The 21424-nt window shown below is 40.6% G+C and overlaps 1 pseudogene; it reads left to right on the top strand.

The window, feature by feature from the left end:
* Nucleotides 1–4843: 4843 nt before the first annotated feature.
* Nucleotides 4844–21041, top strand: LOC132832604 (muscarinic acetylcholine receptor M2-like; annotated as a pseudogene).
* Nucleotides 21042–21424: the final 383 nt, after the last annotated feature.

The raw sequence follows: 21424 nt of genomic DNA, 5'->3' as shown, positions 1-21424 counted from the left end.
GGACCTGATGTTGTGTGATTTTTAACTTTGTAAACCCCAGTCCAACACGAACATCTCCAAATTATGAATGTTGTAATTTCCTCAGACACTAGCACTTCTTCTGTCAATTCATTTCATCAGCAACAATTTCTGAGTGAAACGCTGACCCTTCAGACTCTTTAATTACCCCTTCTTGCCTTCAACTTATTCCCTCTCGTCATGGTCTCCCTTACCCTGCATATGGGCAATTTGCCTGCATATGGACAATACCGCTATATTTCCTTTTAAAAATGAATCCGTGCAAACAACACTTAAATGTTCTTATCATATTTGCTTTCGCCATCTCTGTTGTTAGGCACTTACTACATTTAAGAAAAAACACATCTCCTTTGAACTTTTCTCTACTCACCTTAAAAACGCACCAGGATCATCACCCCTCACCTCCTTTTGTTTAAGATACCCATCCTGGGAAAAAAAAACTCTGATAGTCTTCATAGGCCATTCTTGTTTCTACTATATCTTTCTGTCAGACTCAAATCTATCCAAATGTATCCAATGTCTCCTTATTGCTAATTCTGAAACACCGAAGATCCTAGTTAACCTCTTTTTTTCTCAAAATCCGAAGCTCCAAGTCCTTCCTCTTCTGTGGTGTCCAGAACTCCACGCAACAATCCAAATGTTACTTAATTGAAGTCTGACGTAACTGCAGCATGACTTTGTGTACACTCAACCTCCTGAATTAAGAAGATAAGCACGTGAAATATCTTCTTGGACATTTTATGTGATCTGTTGCCACTTTCAGGCAGTGATGGATGTGTGCCCCAATTTCCCTCCATATAACAATGCACCAAAAGTTCCATCGATTTGCTGTTTTCTTTCCTCCTGCAGTTAAATTCCCAAACTTGTCAGAAGTGAAGACATCTTTAAGTAAAGTACATTTCATCATAGAAAGAGTGAGCTCTGATAGAGAGCCAATTTACTGAAAATCTTGGATGGTTCAGCTCTGTTAAAACATGTTGACTGTTGCTTTTAAACCTACGAACATTATTATGGATATGAAAGAAAAAAAACCCATAAAATGCAGCAAGATCTCAGCCTAGACCGGAACCATTGTTATTTTAATGGTGGATATGGGATGCTGTATTTAAGAAGCAATTCAAATTGCTGAAGTACACGACATTAAACGAACAACAATTCATAGAATCCCTATGTAAGTAGGTTGTTCTGCTCAATCGAGCTTACACTGATCATCCGATAAAAATTTCACCCAGAACCAAATCTGTACATTATAGCTCTGCAGTTTCTACGGCTACCTCCCATGGACATTACAGGCAGTTTAGCATAGCCAGTCCACCTAACCTGCATGAATTTGAACTCCGAGAGTAAACCCACGCAGATATGGGGAGAACGTGCCAACTCTATGCGGACTGACACACAAAAGTGGAAATGAATGTGGCTGTGAGGAAGCAGTGCTAACCAATGAGCCATCGTGCAGCAGTATTCAAACACTATACTTAAAATTAACAAAACATAGATGAACTTCAACTTAAATGAATTGGAAACTCAACACAATAATCGATTATTTTATTGCCATCAGTAACTGAGACGCATATAATAATATCCAATAAACACACTGTTGGCACAATGGCAAATTCAGAAAGCAGATTACCTCATATGCAGTTCTCTAATCACAGAGGAAAGAACATCAAAAACAGTTCTGAGAAAAATTTCAGACAGAGTCTTTAAGATGGAAAATATTAGTTGCCTTCCAAACCTTCTGAGACCCCAACAGCAACTGCTGAACGCTGACGAAAGAAATGCGATCCGGGTGAACTTGGCAACACATAAGCAGTCTGCTTCTATTGTGCAAACCTCACAAGTTATGTATCTTCTCACACACTGCTCATCATACGCACCGCCAGCTCTCCCACCACAATGCAAACCCCCCGCTACCCACGTCCAACAGCCGACCCGGATCTCTCTAAAGGAGAGCACATAACTTTGAAAAGCAACAGCATTGTGTCTGCTGCAACATTTTATGTTAAAAAAATCATTAATACACAATGGTGATTTCTTTTTTAAAACCACTTCGTCTTATCTATCCGTTCATTAAAATGTAAACAAATTAGATTGACTCTAGGGTTTCAAACCTTCAATGATAGAGTCTCTTTCAGTAAGTTTCATTTCTTCCTCCCAAAGGCCAATGTCTTCCTTCATCAAAGTTGTGACAAGACATCTGCAAATAGGTTATCTCATCCTGCCACTTCTATAATTTTAAAATTGAATAGCTGCAATAATAATTTTAACCTCAACGGCTTGGAATATTTCTCCTTACATTTCTCCTTACACTTTAAGGAATTGTGATCAGTTAATGCAATTGTCTCAGACATATTACTGGCACTATAAATATTGCAATTGGAACATCAATCTTAAGATCTTATTCTCAAATGTGGAATATTTCTGTTGATGATTATTCAAATACCGGGAAAATGCCCAAGAGGTCTTTTTATCTTCTTGTCATATTTTACTAAGGTATAGCACTGACACCATCATAAGTCGCATGTCCTTGGTAATTAGCTGGGGTTAATACTGGGCAGTGGTGAACATCTCCTTCAGGCTGTCAAAGCCTTCTGGCAGTTCTCTGTTCAATTACATTTTCTATAGTTCTTCAGTTAGTCAGTCAGTGCAGCAAGAGCACGGCTAATATTCAGTACGTACTTCTGAAAAAGTAAATATCCATCTCAGGAGTCCTAGTCCTTCCCTCTTCATCGACAGTATGGGAAACATCTCAGTAAATTTTATTTTCATAACCTATGGGACCATTTATCCATGTCTAATAAAACAGTCCAGTTCACCCCTTGGATTTTTATGATATTAATGCAGCCAAGTATATCACTAAGCCCGTCTTGCGAAGTTGTTTAAATAATTCTGACAGCTGTTGCAAATGTTCGTTAAAAGTGAAAATAAATTTCACCCAGGTCTTTGATGTACATCACACAATTGGATTATCCAGAACTGATTTTGTTAGTAAGCCTTAGAAAGATGTTCACACATTTTCCGTACCAAATATCATGACTTCAACATGGCACTGTACGTTCGGTTTTAGGACAGCTGAAGTTCCCTTTCATTTTTCTGAAAAATTATGGACCAGCAGCCTGCGAGGATGTCCAAAGTAGAAATACATGTCACTTGTCCCAACTTCTCAATGCACATGTCTAAATGAGAAATAGCATATGAATCAGATTTTCGAATGCATTGAATTTGCGATAGTCCATTCATAATTGTTGGGCACCATTTGTTTTGACACCATTTTTGTTGGTGTAATTCATTTTAGTTACGTTGTCTTTAAGGTGTGTTCAATCTCTTTTTCAATCTGTGCCAACTTAAGGATTTACTCCTTAAGGATATTCATTAATTCAAGCAATATACTCTGTGTCTTGATTATTTGTAATAATGTTAATAATTCCCAGCTTATTCCCACATATCAGCCAATGTGATTGTCATAATTTTTTCAGGCCATTTCAGTTTTGCTCTGATAGATATATCAGGAATTTATTGAAGCTTTTGAGAACATCCACATTGCCCAATTTAAATTGAGAAAAATCCAAATCAGTCTCATCTGAACACGATTATACACAGTGTTGTGTGGATTAACTCATTCTCCTTTTGTTTTATTTTCCTATCATAACATCTTTTGAGCGTATTCACATCAAATACTCCGAGAGATTTCTTTCTGTCTAGTATTCTTACCAAAGTATTCGCCTCACTTATTCGCCTTACGATTTGATAAGGTTCACTAAAACTTGTGTCTAAAGATTTACCTGCCCCGGAAATTATACGAGCCTTTTATCTCCACTAACAAAATTGTGAAGCTTTGGTTTGTTGATTGCTTCCTGTTTCATCACATGTTGTGCGATTTTCTTTGCTGTCTAGTTAACTCGCTGGTTCTATCTAATCTTCCACGAAAATTTCACACATAGTCCAAATTGTGTGGTCTCTGAGTTTCAACTCACTAATATCTCCTTAATTGATTTCAATGGTCATCTCATCTCATGCCCAAATACAAATTCAAAGGACTGACTTTCGTAGAATTCTTGAGCGAATTTTTATTTGCAAATAGTACCTAAAAATTCCATTATCCCAATCCTCTGTAGAGTGTGGAATATAAGCCCACAATATGGTATTTCAAATCAATGCTCTAGTGCCCTCTGTGAAACTGAATGATAGGCAGTGAATTTGATTTAGGCGAAAGTGAGTAGTGCAGACGCTGGAGAAAAGAGTCAAGAATAGAGCGTTGCTGGAAAAGCACAGCAGGTCAGGCAGCATTCGATGAGCAGGGAAATCGACGTTTTGGGCTAAATCCTTTCATCAGCAATGTGGCTGGGAACCTCGGGGGTAGAGAAATAAATGAGAAAGGCGTGGGGCTGGGGAAGGTAGTTGAGAGTGTAACAGGTGGATGGAGGTAGGTTAAAGGCGATAGATTAGATTAGATTACTTATCGTATGGAAACAGGCCCTTTGGCCCAACAAGTCCACACCGACCCGCCACCCACCCATACCCCTACATTTGCTCCTGACCTAAGACTACGGGCAAGTTAGCATGGCCAATTTACCTAACGCCCACATCTTTGAGAATGTGGGAGGAAACTGGAGCACCCGGAGGAAACCCACGGGGAGAACGTGCAAACTCCACGAAAGACAGTCGCCTGAGGCGGGAATTGAACCCAGGTCTCTTGCGCTCTGAGGCAGCAGTGCTAACCACTGTGCCACCGTGCTGCCCAATAGGTTGGAGACGATTGTGGAGCTGATAGGGGGGAAGGAATATTGACGGAAATGAGGAAACCGTTGAAGTCTACATTGATGCCATGGCATTGAAACGTCCTGAGATGGAAGATGATGCATTCTTCCTCCAGGCTTCGGTTGGTAAGGTAGTGGCGATAGAGGATGCCCAGTAACTGCATGTTCTCGGCAGAGTGGGAGGAAGAATTGGAATATTCGGCCACGGGGCGGTGGGGTTGATTGTTGCGGGGGGCCTAGGGATGATCTCTCAAGATCACTGCGTGTTGGTGTTCAATCTCCCCTATATAGAAGACACTAATGTAATGAATTTGGATTGACTAATTTCTCAGCTATCCCTAACTTTCCTGACTATATTTGACTCCAATTTGACTTTTGATCGGATTGAATCTCGTTGGTATTTCATATTGCGTGTAAAACACCTCTTGTACAATCCTTTTAGCCATGATACTGTGCGATAGAATGACTCTGGAAATCTATTAAACACATCGATTGTGAGGAACAAATACTAATTCCGACATTTTGTTTTATGTCGGGGTCCCACACAATCAATTACAACACTTGCATCACACTTCCCAAATGCGTTAATCAGCATTAAGCATGGTGGATTTTTTGCCCTAAGGTTTTTCGAATCAATTCACACCAAAACTTGATTGCTGGCCTTCAACCACCTCATAATGCAGTCCAGGCCAGTAAAAATATTGTTGTAGTCTTGGCTTAAGCTTTCCTTAGTCCTAAAGAACTTTCTTTTGGTAATTTATGTGCCATCAACAACAATTCGTTTCTGTGACCACTTGTAACACAACTTGACGAACTTGTCCAATACTCATCTACCTGAATATGTGATACTTTCGGTCAACAGATCAATTTTACGATAGTAGCGTTTTGAGATGCACTCATATTCTTCTTCTGTGCATGCTTTTTGAAGCCACTGTTTCAATTTTCCGTCTTTCTGTTGTAAATCAGTTACATTCTCCTAAGAAAAATCAATCCACTTTTTCCTCCAATCATTCTTGCTTTTTTTTTCCTTTCTCAACATTTGATCAATCATAGTATCTCAAACTTTCACTTCAACCTTCTAATCGGTATTCTTTGATTGATCATCTTGCTTCAATCTGCACCTTTTCTGACCCTGTTAACAGGCAGTCATGGAGAATTCCCAGGATGTAGTTCTTCGAACATCTTAGTTGCCGGATTTTCTATTTCTTTCAGCCACGTAGACATCACTTTCATCTTTGATCCAACTGTACCATCACCAAGGATAAATTGGATTCCTGGGACCTAGAATTTCTTTATTGTTCCTCCTACCACTTCATCACATGTCGCTGGGCTCTGTAACGTTACTTTTTTATAATGAAACACTCCTCTTATCATAAATTCAAATATAACCACCTTTTCTGGTAACACGTCATCTAAGTAACATATCTCTTCATCTTTCACCAATTAGAAATATGTTCAACATCTCAAAAGTTTAATTTCTTTATTTGCTACTCCTGGCATACATGGATTAACCTTAACCTGGAAAATAAGTTTTTTAATAAGGTCTAGTACTTCCTTCTCACCAATCCCTGATCAGTTAGCACATTCCTTTGCAGCCTCTTAGCTTTCGCTGTGCTTTCCTTTACCACTTCACCAAAACTGATTGGCTTATCATAATTCGTCCCAATACTGTTACTTCATGTGCCCTACTTTATTGCAGTGAAAGCACCTGATGATTTCTTCATACATCACTTTCCCTTTCATTGGTTTCCTGCATACTCTGTTGTAATCTGTCTTTACTATCTGCTAAGAAACTTCCTTTTCCCTTACCACCTGCATATTTCTCTTTTCCTCAATGTCTCTCTCTCACTGATTGACGTTTGTGAACCAACGTTCTTTGAGGATGTGACTACAAAAGTTGATGAGGGTCGAGCTGTGGATGTGGTGTGTATGGACTTCAGCAAGGCATTTGATAAGTTTCCCCATGGTAGTCTCAATCCGAAGGTCAGGAAGAATGGGATTCAGGGGAATACAGCTGTCTGGATACAGAATTAGCCGGCCAACCGAAGATAGCGAGTGGTAGTAGAAGGAAAATATTCTGCCTGGAAGTCTGTGGTGTTTGGTGTTCCCCAGGGTTCTGTACATGGGTCTCTATTGTTTGTAAGTTTTATTAATGACTTGGATAGGAGATGGAAGGATGGGTCAGCAAGTTTGCAGATGACACAAAGGTTGGAGTTGTCGTTGACAGTATAGAGGGCGGTTGTAGGCTCCAGCGGGACATTGACAGGATACAAAGATAGGCTGAGAGGTGGCAGATGGAGTTCAACCTGGATAAATGCGAGGGGATGCATTTTGGAAGGTTGGATTTGAAAGCTGAGTACAGGATTAAAGATATGATTCTTGGCAGTGTAGAGGAACAGAGGGTTCTTGGGATTCAGGTACATGAATCCCTTAAAATGGCCACCCAAGTGGACAGGGTTGTTAAGAAAGCATATGGTGTTTTGGCTTTCATTAACAGTGGTATTGAGTTTAAGAGTCGTGAGATCTTGTTGCAGCTCTATAAAAAATGTGGTTAGATCGCACTTGGAATACTGTGTCCAGTTCAGGTCGCCCTATTATCAGAAAGATGTGGATGCTTTGGAGAGGGTTCAGAGGTGGTTTACCAGGATGGTGCCTGGACTGGAGGGCTTATCTTATGAGGAGAGGTTGACTGAGCTCGGACTTTTCTCATTGGAGAAAAGGAAGAGAAGAGGGGACCTAGTTGAGATATACAAGGTAATGAAAGGCATAGATAGAGTCAAGAGCCAGAGACTATATCCCAGGGCAGAAATGACTAACACGAGGGGTCATAATTTTAAGCTGGTTGGAGGAAAGAAAAGAGGAGATGTCAGAGGCGGGTTCTTTACTCCGAGAGATGTGAGAGCATGGAATGCCTTGCCAGCAGCAGTTGTGGAGGCAGGGTCATTGGGGACATTTAAGAGACTCCTGGACATGCATATGGTCACAGAAATTTGAGGATGCATACATGAGGATCAGTGGTCGGCACAACATCGTGGGCTGAAGGGCCTGGTCTATGCTGTTCTGTTCTATGTTCTATGTTCTATGTATAATCATAATCTTTTCCCCATGCTAAACTTGCAGTTTTAAGTCTCGGCTTTTCCACATGTTTTCTCAGTACTTTTTGAACTACTCCAAAATAATTGTCTCTTCAAAACTGTAATATATTTGATTTATTTTCATTTCTCTTACTTACCTGTCAAAATTACTTTGCTTGATCCGTTCGAAATAAACATACATTTGAACAGAAACCCCCTCTTGGATTCCTCAAACGTTATCTGCAAGCTTCTGGCACTTACTCATGCTCACTTAAGATGGCATTTTTTAATCCATTATACTGCACAGATACCTCCTTTGAAAATTTACGAAATCTACCTACCAGTTTTATTTGGATGATAAACACCAAATTGATCACCATTCATTTCATTTGTTCAGCCACTTTCCAAAATGAGACGAAATAGACTTCTATAACTTTCTCATTGAAATGGACAATACTTAAAATTTTTCAAACAAATCCTCAAAAGTCGTTTGGATAAGATGGGTTTTCTTTCCTCACTGTCTTCCTTCCTAAGTCTACTTTTCACCTTCATCTATTTAAGTCGACGTTCCTCACTAATTGCCAATTTCTGAAGTTGAAATTTTGTCCCATTCTGCTTTTCTTCAGTTTTCAATCGCAATGCAAGCTTTTGAAATTATTTTTCTGTTTCTCTTTCTTCTACCAGTGCAATTCTGTCGTTGAGCTTTTCCTTCGTCATTGTTTCTTATTTAAGCTGCTTCATTTGCAATTGAATTTTATCAGTTACAAAGATTCTGATCTCATTCATCGCAAGTGCAAATGCTCTGCAGTTACCACATTAATTTTCTCTTTTCGCACAGACACATACAAACCCAAATCATTTTCTTTGTAAAGTACAAATGCTTTACCTTGCTCAAACTTTTTGTAAAACTCCAAAAGTACCGAAATCTCCTCCAGTAAACTCGTAGTGACTGAAAGAGCCATTATTACGCAACCTGTTTAAACTAACCGAATTCAACATCCGAAATAAAAGACAATAGCAATTAACACGCTGCCTATATGTCTGATAATCCTAAACTTGATCTTCAAATACAATTTTTTATCCCGACAAGAGCGACCAGCTTGTTATGGATCTTAGCTACCCCCTCACAATGTAATTCGAATGTAGCCTAGGGGTGGCATGTTGTCTCAGTGGTTATCCTTGCTGCTTCGCAGTACCTGGGACTCCGGTTCAATTCCTGCCTGGGGCAACTTCTTTTGTGGAATTTGCGCATTCTCCCTGTGTCTGCGTGGGTACCCTCTCAGTGCTCAGGTTTCTTCCAACAGTCCAAAGATGTGCAGGTTAAGTAAATTGACCTTGCCAAAATTGCCTGTAGTGTTAGTTGCATTAGTCAGGGTAAATGTAGGAGTGTGTGTCTGGGTGGATTGCGATTTGGAGGGTGGGTGTGGTTGGGCCAAATGGCCTGTTTCCACAATGTAGTGGATCTAATCTAACTTACATGATTTAAAATATAATGTGAGGTGCTGTGCTCCAGGTACAATTCGATTTATCAAGGTATTCGAGTTTATAAAAATGTGACGTTTTCAAAATTAATAGTTAAAAGAAAATAAGAGAAAACAAATTATGAATAACTTCAGTTTCGTGGAAATCTTAACAGAAAAATAAATTATTTTACTACTAAACTGCAACTGTTCCAATATGCAACATTGCTCAAACACACCCATGGCTAAAAGTAAATTCATTAAATATAATTATACATGTAGTGTTGTAGTCCAGGTCGAAAAGAACATCGAAAGATATTTCGCCACGAATAGTCAATGAAGGAATTTGGCAGCCAGGACAGATTCACTGCCTTGAAAACGTGTTGAGATCCCACCAATGACTGCCGAAATCTCACCAAAATCCGAGATCTGTCCGTGCTTGAACATGCCCGTTTGCACTGTTTCCATTGTTCTAACCTTTGAAAAAAAGCTTCACAAATTCGTTGTGCTCACATACTCTGCTCGGTACCTGTCCACAGATTTTTCTTCAAATTATACCAGGATAAAAACACCTTTTCAAGCCACAGTTTCATCATAAGGTAAGGTTAGTTAAATGACCTGCTCCCAATGCTTCTGTTCTAATGGATCTGTCATGAAGATCCGGTCCAGAGCCATGTCACATCGTGCACTCTGCATGCCACTTAAGTGATTTTTAGTCTTTAGTTCTCGTCTATTTGACCAGAGCAAAGCTCTTCGGGTAGCTGTAATTTTTTTTGTCCACTTTATTTTTGCAAATTTTAGTGTCTTGGTATCACACAACTCGGGAAGATTGGAGACAAATTCGCAGCAGAGAAGGAAACTTTATGAAGGCTCGGCAAAACATGGCACATTTTGTGATTTAGCATGCAGGGTTGAATTTCTTCGTTTTTATGGGTCTGTCTCTTTGCGAGGCAACTCCTGGTATTCATGAATTTGAGCAATGAGAGCTATTCATCCATGTCAGGAAACTGCAACAGAGCATCTAACACATCTGAGGTGTGCAAAATAGAATTTCTCTTTACTTCAGTGCGTAAGCACTCATCCAACTGACCACTTTGGGGAAAATTTTGTTTATGGGAAAGCTATGCAGTGATCTTGAATCCCTTGTACATTCCATTTCAATTGCTCATACTTAAATTTCGTGGCATAAGTTTATTCAGTACTTGCATTTTGCAAACTTGCCTTGGTTGCTTTCAGGTTGAAACAGTTATTTCGCCCTTGGCTTTTGACGTCAATGACAAGGATATTCTAACTAAGCAGATAGAAAAGCAGTTAATATTACAGATTTCGCATTTTCCACAATGCTCCTGTATTTCATAGATGATTGAGCACAGTGACTGTTTAAAAAAATAATTATATTCAGAGCTGAGGCTGTAATTGAATCCGCCAACCTATCTCACTCATCTCAAATGGCCTATGTGGCGCTGAAGAGCCAGTTGAACGCCAGACCAGGGAAGAATAACATTTTCCATTCCTGAGGGACGCAGAGACATAGAGTCATATAGCACAGAAACAGCACTTTGAACAATCAATCTACACTGACAATGCTCCCAAACAAAACGAGTCCCACAACCTATGCTAAGTCCATATCACTCCATAGCTTTCTTATTAGGAATATGATCCAAACGTCTTTTAAACGTTGTAACTCCACCTCCACCACGTTTGTGGCATTTCATTCCATTCATGACGTACTTGCTCAGTAAAGAAACAACTCCCCCTCTCCTTCATAGTTTTCTTTGCCCACTCGTCTTCAAAATGTGTCCTCCAAGATTTGAACTCTCTCACTTAGTCACTCACGTTATCTATTTTCCTCATGATTTTGTAAACCTCAGTAAGATTACCCTGAGTCTCCTATGGTCCAGGGAATTTGTTTTTTCAAATGACCCTATCAGTTTATATATCTATCTCAAAAACTCAACTGCCAGCAACTAACAACTTCCCATTTCGGTACCTAGTGCCTGACAGATGATGGCCAGTGTGGTAAAAACGGTCTTCACTGCCCTATCTTCCCATTAATCCAATTTCCAGAATCCGTGCATCTAAAATCCAAAGTCCTCTGTTCAACTACATTCCTTGAGACCCAATCATTCTTTATGAACCCCATACCTTGACTTGACTTTCCAACATGCAAAACCTCACAGTTAGCGATATTAAACTCTATTGTCATTTCTCACCCCACTTCCCCAGCTGATCAATGTCCTGCTGGAAATTCTGATAAAATTTACACTGTCCACCTGTTTCAGTCTCATGTGCAAACTTACTAATCAAACTTTGTACGTTCTCATCCAAATCACTGACATAGATAACAAACAACCATGTGCTCAATGTCGACCCTGAGGCACACCAGTAGTCAATGCTCTCCACCCCCACAAGTATTCTTCCACTATTACCCTCTTACAATCCAGCCCATTGGACATCCGATTCACCAACATTTCCTGAATTCCATGCGAATCATAGAACAAATTCTAACGTTATAGAGCAGCCTATCAGGGTGAAACTCATCAAATACATTATTGAAATCCATATACTACAATGCCCTCATCAATCTTACTGGTCACTTCATCAAAGAACATTGACAAATTTGTGAAGCATGCTCTCCCACGAACAAAGCCATGCTCATCAAAGTAAAACTTTTTCTTTCCAAATGCACGTATATCTTATCCCGCAGAATCTTCTCGTCTTCTCTTGAATAAGAGCACCACTTTCACTACCCTTCAGCTTCCAGGGACTCAACCATTGCTAATAATGATGCAAATATATCAGCCAAGGTCACCACATTTTTTTTTTTGTTTAGACTATTGCAGCATTAAATGTTATCGAAATAACAGAGACAGTTGAAGGAAGGGCATGATTGGCAAATAAATGTTTCCGGATATAGACGCTTCAGACAGGACAGGGAGGGAAGTAAAAGAGGAAGAGCGAGTTGCATTGTTGGTTAGCGGTGATATCATGGCTGTGCTATAGAAGGATACTATGGACGGCTTGAATAGTGAGGCATTATTGGTGGAACTGAGAAATATGAAGGGTGCAGTTACATTGATGGACTGTATTACAGGCCTCCCAACAGTGAGCGTGAAGTGGTGTTGGTAGGTTTTAATTTTGCCAGCATTGACAGGAAAATACTTAGTGTCAGGAGTCTGGATGAATTTGTAAGAAGCGTCCAGGAGAGATTTTGTCGAGCTGTATGTCAGTAGACCGATGAGGCAAGGAGCCATATTGGACCTGGTGTTGGGGAATGAGCCAGACCAGGTTGTAGAAGCAACGGTTGGAGATTTCTTTGGGAACAGTGAACACAATTCTGTAAGTTTTCTAATACTCATAGACAAACATGAGAGTGGTCCTCAGGGAAGAATGCTAAACTGGGCCAAGGCCAATTATATCAAAATTAGGCAGGGCCTGTGAAATGTGGACTGGATACAGCTATTTGAAGGGAGGTCCACATTTGATATGTGGGAGGATTTCAAAGATAGTTTAAAGATAATGCAGTGTAGGCATGTCCCGTTGAAGGCAAAGCACCAGTAAGGCAAGGTTCGTGAACAGTGAATGACAGGAGCAATTATTCGACTAGACAAGGGGAAAGGGGAAGCGTACATAAGGTCCAGGTAGCTAAGAAAAGAATAGTCCCTGTACTAATACCAGAAGAATAAGTCCAGTCTTCAACGAGAAATCAAGAAGGCTAAAAGGGGTCACGAAATATCTTTAGCGAGCAGAATTAAGGAGAATCCCAAAACCTTTAATTTTTATTTAAGAAGCAAGTGGTTAATGAGAGAAAGCATTTGTCCACGAAAGGATAATGAAGGAAGGAGGTGTTTCGAATCTGACAGAATGGGCGACCTTCTGAATGATTACTTTGCATCAGTGGTCACTTAGGAGAGGGACATGATGAAAGTTGAGAGTAGAGATAGAATTTTGATTCGTCTGGATCACGTTGACAGAGCAGAGAAGATGTGTTTCATATGTTAGAGGTTATTAAGGTGAACAAATCCCAAGACGTAGATGGGATCTATCAGATGATGCTGAGGGAGGCGAGAGAGGAAATAGCTGGAACCCTGACAGGTATCTTGGTGCCATCCTGAAACACAGGTGAGGTGCCGAATGATTGGAGGGTTGCTCATATTGTCCCGCTGTACAAGAAGGGTAGAAGGGATACTCCCGGTAATTATAGATCAGTAAGCCTGACGTCAGCGGTGGGAAAGTTGCTGGAGAAGGTATTGAGGGATATAATCTATTTATATTTCAAAACTAATGGACTTATCTTTGATAGACAACATAGTTTGTGCGGGGGAGATCGTGGCTTACCAACTTACTAGAGTTCTTTGAAGAAGTGATCAAGTTGATTGATGTGGGAAGGAGTGTTGATGTCATATACATGAACATTAGGAAGGCATCGGATAAGGTTTCACATAGTAAACTAATTGAGAAAATGAAGTCACATGATGAGTAGGGTGTTCCAGCATGGTGGTTAAAGAACTGGTTGAGCAACTGAAGGCAGAGAGGAGTAATTGAAGGTTAGTTTCTCGAAATAGAGATAAGTGACCAGTGGTATTCTACAGAGATCAGTGCTGGGGCCACTGCTGTTTGTGATATACATAAATGATCTAGACGTTGGCACTGTTGGTATGATCTGCAAGTTTGCAGATGACACAAAGTTTGGTGGCGTAGCAGACAGCATAAGTTGCTGTCAAAGATTACAGGAGAATATAGATAGACTGAAGAGTTGGGTGGAGAAGTGGCAGATGGAGTTCAATCCAGGCAAATGTGAGGTGATGCATTTAGCCAAGTTTAATTTTTGAGCGAATTATACAATGAACATAATAGCCTTGAGAAACGCCGATGAGCAGAGAGACCTGGGAGTGCAGATGCATTGCACCCTGAATGTTGCTGCACAACTGGATAAAGTGGTCAAGAAAACATAACGTATGTTTGCCTTTGTCGGGCGGGGTATTGAGTGTAAGATCTGGTAGGTCATGTTAAAATTCTACATGATGTTGGTTCGGCTGCATTTACAGTATAGTGTAGAGTTCTGTTCGCAACATTACCAAAAGGATGTGAACGGTTTGAAAAGGATGAAGAGAAGGTTCATGAGGATGTTGCCTGGTGTGGAAGGTAGTAGCTATGAAGAGAGGTTGAGTCGCTAAGTTTTTTTTCATTAGAATAAAAGAGATTGAGGGGAACCTGATTACGGTATACAAAATTATGAAGGGTGTAAACAGGGTAGGTATACAAAATCATGAACGGTGTAAACAGGATAGGTAGAGATAAGCTTATTCCAAGGGTGAAGGATTCAATGACGAGAGGTCACGCTTTCAAGGTGAGAGCGGAAAAGTTTAAGGGGCTGCACGCAGAAAGTGCTTTACACAGTGTGCTAGGTGTTTGCAACGCGTTGCCAGCAAAGGTGGTAGAGGCAAGCACGGTAGATTCATTTATGATGCGTCTGAACAGGTTGATGAGTAGGTGGGCTGCAAATGGATTCTGATGCTTAGCAATTTGGCTACATATTTAGAAAGTAGATTTGGATCAGCTCAGGCTTGGAGGGCCGAAGGGTGTGTTCCTGGTCAGTAATGTTTCTTTGTTCTTTATTCTTTGTTCTTAATTCCTGGTTATATCTGGTCAGGACCAGATGGTTTATACACCTTCATACATTCTAAAACATCCCACAATTTTGTACTATATTTCAGACTGTCTCCACGATATCACTACCACCTTTCTAACGATCACACGTTTTCATGTCTTTCACCACGGTAAATGCAGAGGTGAAATATTCATTGAGTTCACCAGCCATCTCCTGTTGTTTCACGCTTACATGTCTACTTCGGTCTGTGAGGGATTCTATTTTCTCTCACATAACTTTATTTTTAATGTACTTAAAGAATATTTTTGGATTCACCGCATGCATTTCAAACAAAGCTATCCCGTTCCATATTTTCGCCCTTCTGATTTCCATCAATAGTTAACTATTGCATCCTCTATATACTTCCAGAATTTCCCATAAACCAAGCTGCCTGTAGCTAGGCGATGTTTCGTTCTTTTCTTTCTGTTCAATGCCTCGATATCTCTTGTCTTCCATGATTCCTACTCCTCGAGTAAAAAGTGAGGACTGCAGATGCTGGAGATCAAAGCTGAAAATGTGTTGCTGGAAAAGCGCAGGAGGTCAGGCAGCATCCAAGGAACAGGAAATTCGATGTTTCGGGCCAGAGCCCTTCATCAGGAATGAGGAGAGTGTGCCAGGTGGGCTAAGATAAGAGGTAGGGAGGAGGGACTTGGGGGAGGGGCGATGGAGATGTGATAGGTGGAAGGAGGTCAAGGTGAGGGTGATAGGCCGGAGTGGGGTGGGGGCGGAGAGGTCAGGAAGAAGATTGCAGGTTAGGAGGGCGGTGCTGATTTCGAGGGAATCAACTGAGACAAGGTGGGGGGAGGGGAAATGAGGAAACTGGAGAAATCTGAGTTCATCCCTTGTGGTTGGAGGGTTCCCAGGCGGAAGATGAGGCGTTCTTCCTCCAACCGTCGTGTTGTTATGTTCTGGCGATGGAGGAGTCCAAGGACCTGCATGTCCTGGGTGGAGTGTGAGGGAGAGTTAAAGTGCTGAGCCACGGGGTGGTTGGGTTGGTTGGTCCGGGCGTCACAGTCGTTTTCCCTGAACCGTTCTGCAAGTAGGCGGCCCATCTCCCCAATATAGAGGAGGCCACATCGGGTGCAGCGGATGCAATAGATGATGTGTGTGGAGGTGCAGGTGAATTTGTGGCGGATATGGAAGGATCCCTTGGGGCCTTGGAGAGAAGTAAGGGAGGAGGTGTGGGCGCAAGTTTTGCATTTCCTACGGTTGCACGGAAGGTGCCGGGAGTGGATGTTGGGTTGGTGGGGGGTGTGGACCTAACGAGAGGGTCACGAAGGGAGTGGTCTTTGTGGATCGCTGATAGGGGAGGGGAGGGAAACATATCCCTGGTGGTGGTGTCTTTGCAGAACGCTGATCGGGGAGGAGAGGGAAATATATCCCTGGTGGTGGGGTATTTGCAGAACGCTGATAGGGGAGGGGAGGGGAGGGAAATATATCCCTGGTGGTGGGGTCTTTGCGGAACGCTGATAGGGGAGGGGAGGGAATATCTAAGGTTCCTCTCAAGTCACTTCTGCTAAAGTAAACCCTAAAGCTGTTCAAATTTCATGCCTTCTAAACTGTGCCTCACCAGTACCTTGCAAAGTGTTGCCTTACTCCAACTAAAAGTCAGTTTTATAGAGTCTTATTTAAATCCCAACAGAGTGGATATTACTTAAAGTCAAAATGTGAGGTATATTGCACTTGAAGTGTCGATGGCACATAGCATCTGACGTGGAAATTTGCCTGGAAAGAGAAATATCATTCTGGTTTGCAATTACTTTTTTTTTCCTTTTTTCTATATTTTCAATTTTAACTTGGTATTGGACATTTTAGTGATTCATCTATAAACATAAATAGAGATATGTAGCGCTCGAAATCCGAACCTTGGGTCAAGCTCATGCATGACAATCAAATATCCTCGCAAACTAGCCCAATTTGCCAACATTTGGCGTAAATCTTTCCAAACACTTCCTATTCATATAGCCAACCATATGCGTTTAAAATATTTTAAGTTTGCCAGCTTCCACCATTTCCTTTGGCAGTTCATTCTGTACACGCAGTATCGTATCCATGAAAAAAAGTTTCCCTGTTGATCCCTTTTAAATTGTTTCTCTTTCACGCCAAATCTTAGCTCTTTGATTCTTCACTCCCCAACCCAGGGAGAATATCTTGTCTACTTAACCTATCCGTGCCTCTCATAACTTTATGAATGTCTACATGGTCACCTCTCAGCCTCAGACAATCCAGGAAAACCAACCTCAATATATTCAACTTTTCACAAAAGCTCAAACCTTCCAAACCTAGCAACATCCTTGTGAATCCTTTGTGAACCCGTTCACGTTTAACATCATCCTTGCTACATCAGGGAGATCAGAATTGCGCACAATATTCCAAAAGTGGCTGAACCCATATCCTGGACAGCCGCAACAGGACCTCCCAACGCCTGTACTCAATGACCAGGCAAATACAGAAAAGCATGCTAAAATCCTTCTTCACGATACTATCTGCTTGAGACTCCACTTTCAGAAATTATAAATCTGCACTCTGCGGTCTCTTTGAACAGGAACACTCTTCAGGACATTATCATTAATTCTATACGTCCTGCCCTGGCTTGCTTTTCCAAAATGGTTCACCTCAGATTTATCTAAATTAAACTCCGTCTGACACTCCTCGGCCCACCAACCCAGATGACTGTGACAGAAGGTCAATGATGCCTGGATTTTCTGCTCATCATTGACTGTTTCCATTCGTTGAATTTTCAAAAAACAGAAGAAGTGGCTTGTTACATGAAGCAGAGGCACAGGAGCGAAACTCTTCCTGTCACATTTTCTAAGGATTTTAAATGAGGTTTAATAGTGTAAATATCTTGTTATCCTATTTAGGAGGAAATGGATTAGCATTGAAGTGATAATTATTTGCAGGAATCATGATGAAGAACACAGGAATGTGAATAGCATAATTTATTTTCTGAGTGACAGCTCAGAGCTGCTGCAATCGGGCTGAATAGACTGTTTGTCACCTATAAAGTAACCAGGATTAAGTTCACGTCAACGAGGACAGTCAGAGGAAAGACACAGACATGACGTCAGAGGGAAACATAATGTTAAGACAGTCAAGAAATTTTTCAGCCAAAATTAAAAATTGGGAAAATCGCCATAACATTAGCTTTTAAAAATATTATTATGGGGAATGAAGCACATAGTTTTCATTTTACAACATGAGCATCTGCGAATTTTCTTACAATTTTCAAGCTCCTTTTTGCCCTTCAGCTTTAACAAAGCTGTTGTTTGGTTAGTGTTTAACACAGTTTTCATAGATCACGTAAACTACTTAATTACCGGAGAAAAAAGGCTTCAACCCCCTATTCAAATCAGCCTAACTCTCCCCAACCATCTAATTAAAAAAAATAAAAGATTCAATCTCAGATTATGCCCTCTGTTCCAGAGAGAAAGCCCCATCTGATTCACAACCATCTCTGGCTCAGAGAGAATTGACTTTGATTTTCAAAGGAGAGATAACACTGCCGTTTTGCAGAACTTTTCGAAGTACATTTGAAATTCAATATTTGCATGAGTGTTTGGTCTCGATTCATGAGCTGAATAGAATCAGAAATAAGAAAAAAAATTCTCTTACGAATTAACGATTTTCAGAAAACAAAGGAGAACTACATTGGATTAATTAAAGCTAAAATATTAGCGATGCATTTGCAATATCACTCATCAACGTCTTCATTGAGATCAACAAAGTATTTAATTTGACCATGCAATTAATCGTACCAAAACTGACCTTTGGGGGGATTCATAACTTAAAGATGAATCCAGTAATCTTTGGTTAGGTTACAGCTGGAATGTTGCATGCAATTCAAGAATTCACATTATCAGATGGATGTGATCACAGTGCAAATAGTTTCGAAGAGATCTACCAAGATGTCTTCTGATCTGTTAAGTTTAAGTTTTGAAGAGAGATTTGTTAGACTGGAGTTTTATTTTCTTAAGATATAGAAGGACATGGTTAATGTGCGGAAAATTATGAGATTCATGAATAGAATCATAGAGTCTTACAAGATGGAAACAAGCCCTTCGTCCCGACACATCCATACAGAGCAGGTTTCTCTGAAATAACCTTGCCACCTTTGCCTAAGTTTGGCCTATATACCTCTAAACCTTGTGCATTCATAAACTTCCTTTTAAACATTGCAACTGTATCTGCATCTCTGACTTCAGCTGGCACATTCTGTGTGAAACACTTGCCTTTCAGGTCCCTTTTGGCTCTTTCTCCTCTCACATTTAAATTATGCTCTATAATTTTGAACTTCACTCCCTTCGGGAATAGACCTTTGGTATTCACCTTACCTATGTCTCCCATGATTTTTGTAACTTCTACAAGGTCAAACTTCAAACTCCGACAAAGTCGGTTAAAGAAAAATCCAAGCCTATCAATCCTCTCACTGAAAACCACATTTCTTCTTGGCAGAGGGAAAAAGAAAATCTAGAGTTTTGAAGTTAAGTAGAGGGGAGACGTAAAGGTGTTGAGTGAAACTTCTTTTTCACTAAGAGTGTTGTTTACATCTGCAACTCACATCGTAGACGTTCAGAAGCTGGCATACCACGTAAGAAACAGTTAGATGTGCTCGTATGATGGCAAGGAAATGCATGAAGTTTCAGAGAGTGGTAAACTCGGCCTGGACAATCACAAAAGCCAACCTCCCATCTATCGCATCCATCTAAAAGTACCGTTGTCAATTGAAGGCCGCCAGCATTCTCAAACATCCATCCCACCCTGACACTGTTATTCTGCAGCCTCTAACAAAGGGAAGAATGTACAGAAGCCTGAACACACGCACCAGCCAGTTTCGAAACAGTTTCTGCCCTTCTGTTATTAGAATACTGAATGTACTCACAAACGTTTAACATTCGCCTGTACCTGTGTTTTCTGTTTTAGTAGCTATTTACCTACTTTTTATTTAACTATGCTATGTAACTCTGTGATCGACATTGCTCACAAGACAAAGGTTTTCACTCTGCCTCAGTACACGTGATAATAAATTCAATTTCAATTCAAAGATATTGAAATAGTTGTGCCAGTGGTGTAAAATAAGATTCGAATACTGAGGTCATTGTTTTTACCTCGGATAGACTGAATGGTACGAAGTGTTTACTTTTTGAGCAGTATTCCTCGACCTCTATGATTCTCAAACCTCTTGCAAAGTATTGAAGTTCGTGGAGTACATTATTTTCTCTTACGTTAGTGCTGGCAGGACCTCAGTAAACCATCCTTGTGTTTTATCTCGAACACATCTGCGTTTTTACTCCAAAAACTTCTCTTTCTTTCTTCGTAGGCTTCACCACTGACAGCTTTACGAAAAGAAAATGATAACAAAAACTTTGAGATGGATGAGACTTTCAGTCACCGAACAGAACTTCCTGTTACTGAAAGTAAGAGACTTTCGTGAACAGTCGAAGTGGTCTCCATTGTAATTGTGACAGGATGTTAAAGTTTGGTGATTATTATTGGAAATATTCTGGTTCTGCATGCTGTTAAAGTAAACAGGCATTTATGAACTATTAACAACTATTTTATTTGCAACTTAGCATGTGCTGATTTTATTCCTGGTGTGTTCTCTATGATTGAACATCATTTACACTGTATCTGGATACGGGTATTTGAGTTCATGGATGTGTGGTTTCTGGTTGGCTGTGGATCAAATTACGACCACTGCACCTGGAATGAATCTCCTTCTCATCAGCTTCGATCGTTATTACTTCGTGACAAGGCCCGTCTGCTACCCCATGAAAAGAACAAACAAAATGGCGATGATTGCGGCAACTTGGGGGCAGACCATTATCTTATGACGCCTCATCATTCTCACCTGGCAGTTCATCATCGTCGGGCGGGCAATTAACGAAGGCGAGTACTACGCACAGTTCTTCTCAGCTCCAGTCTTCTGTTTTGGGATTTCAATAGCTGCCTTCTATCTTCCATTTATCATCATCGTTGGTTTGTATGCGCCATATCTCAAGCTAGCCGGAGTCAAATGGAGGAGGATAAAGTAGAACTTGAAACAAACAAAGGCACTACTTCTCTTGGATTGGCACAGTAATGGACACAAAATTTAAAAATAACTCAAATAGCCTGATGTTTGCTGCGCATTGAATTGCAAACCACCAATGTAACTCGTGACTTAAAAGTCCATAATTTGGCGAAAGGACTGAAGGATCTCTCAGGTGATTTAACTTTACTCAATCTGATCCGCACAAACCAAGTGAAGGAAGAGACAATCAAAGAAGGAACTGAGGTCCCTGCTGAACATTTCGCAATTGACCATGAGAAACTCTCTTTTATAACGATGATGAACTCATGTCAAAAACAAATGACGGCTGGAACACCACGGTAGGTGTAGAGCAGAGTAACATTGGTAAGAATGGGTATGACAAAGGGTTCTGAGCGATTTGTGGAATCTGCGAAGAATAGGGTGATTGGAAC

Source organism: Hemiscyllium ocellatum, chromosome 35, assembly GCF_020745735.1.
Source record: "Hemiscyllium ocellatum isolate sHemOce1 chromosome 35, sHemOce1.pat.X.cur, whole genome shotgun sequence".
NCBI lineage: Eukaryota > Metazoa > Chordata > Chondrichthyes > Orectolobiformes > Hemiscylliidae > Hemiscyllium > Hemiscyllium ocellatum.
The sequence above is the reverse complement of the archived record's forward strand: the minus strand, read 5'-3'. Positions and strand labels throughout refer to the sequence as shown.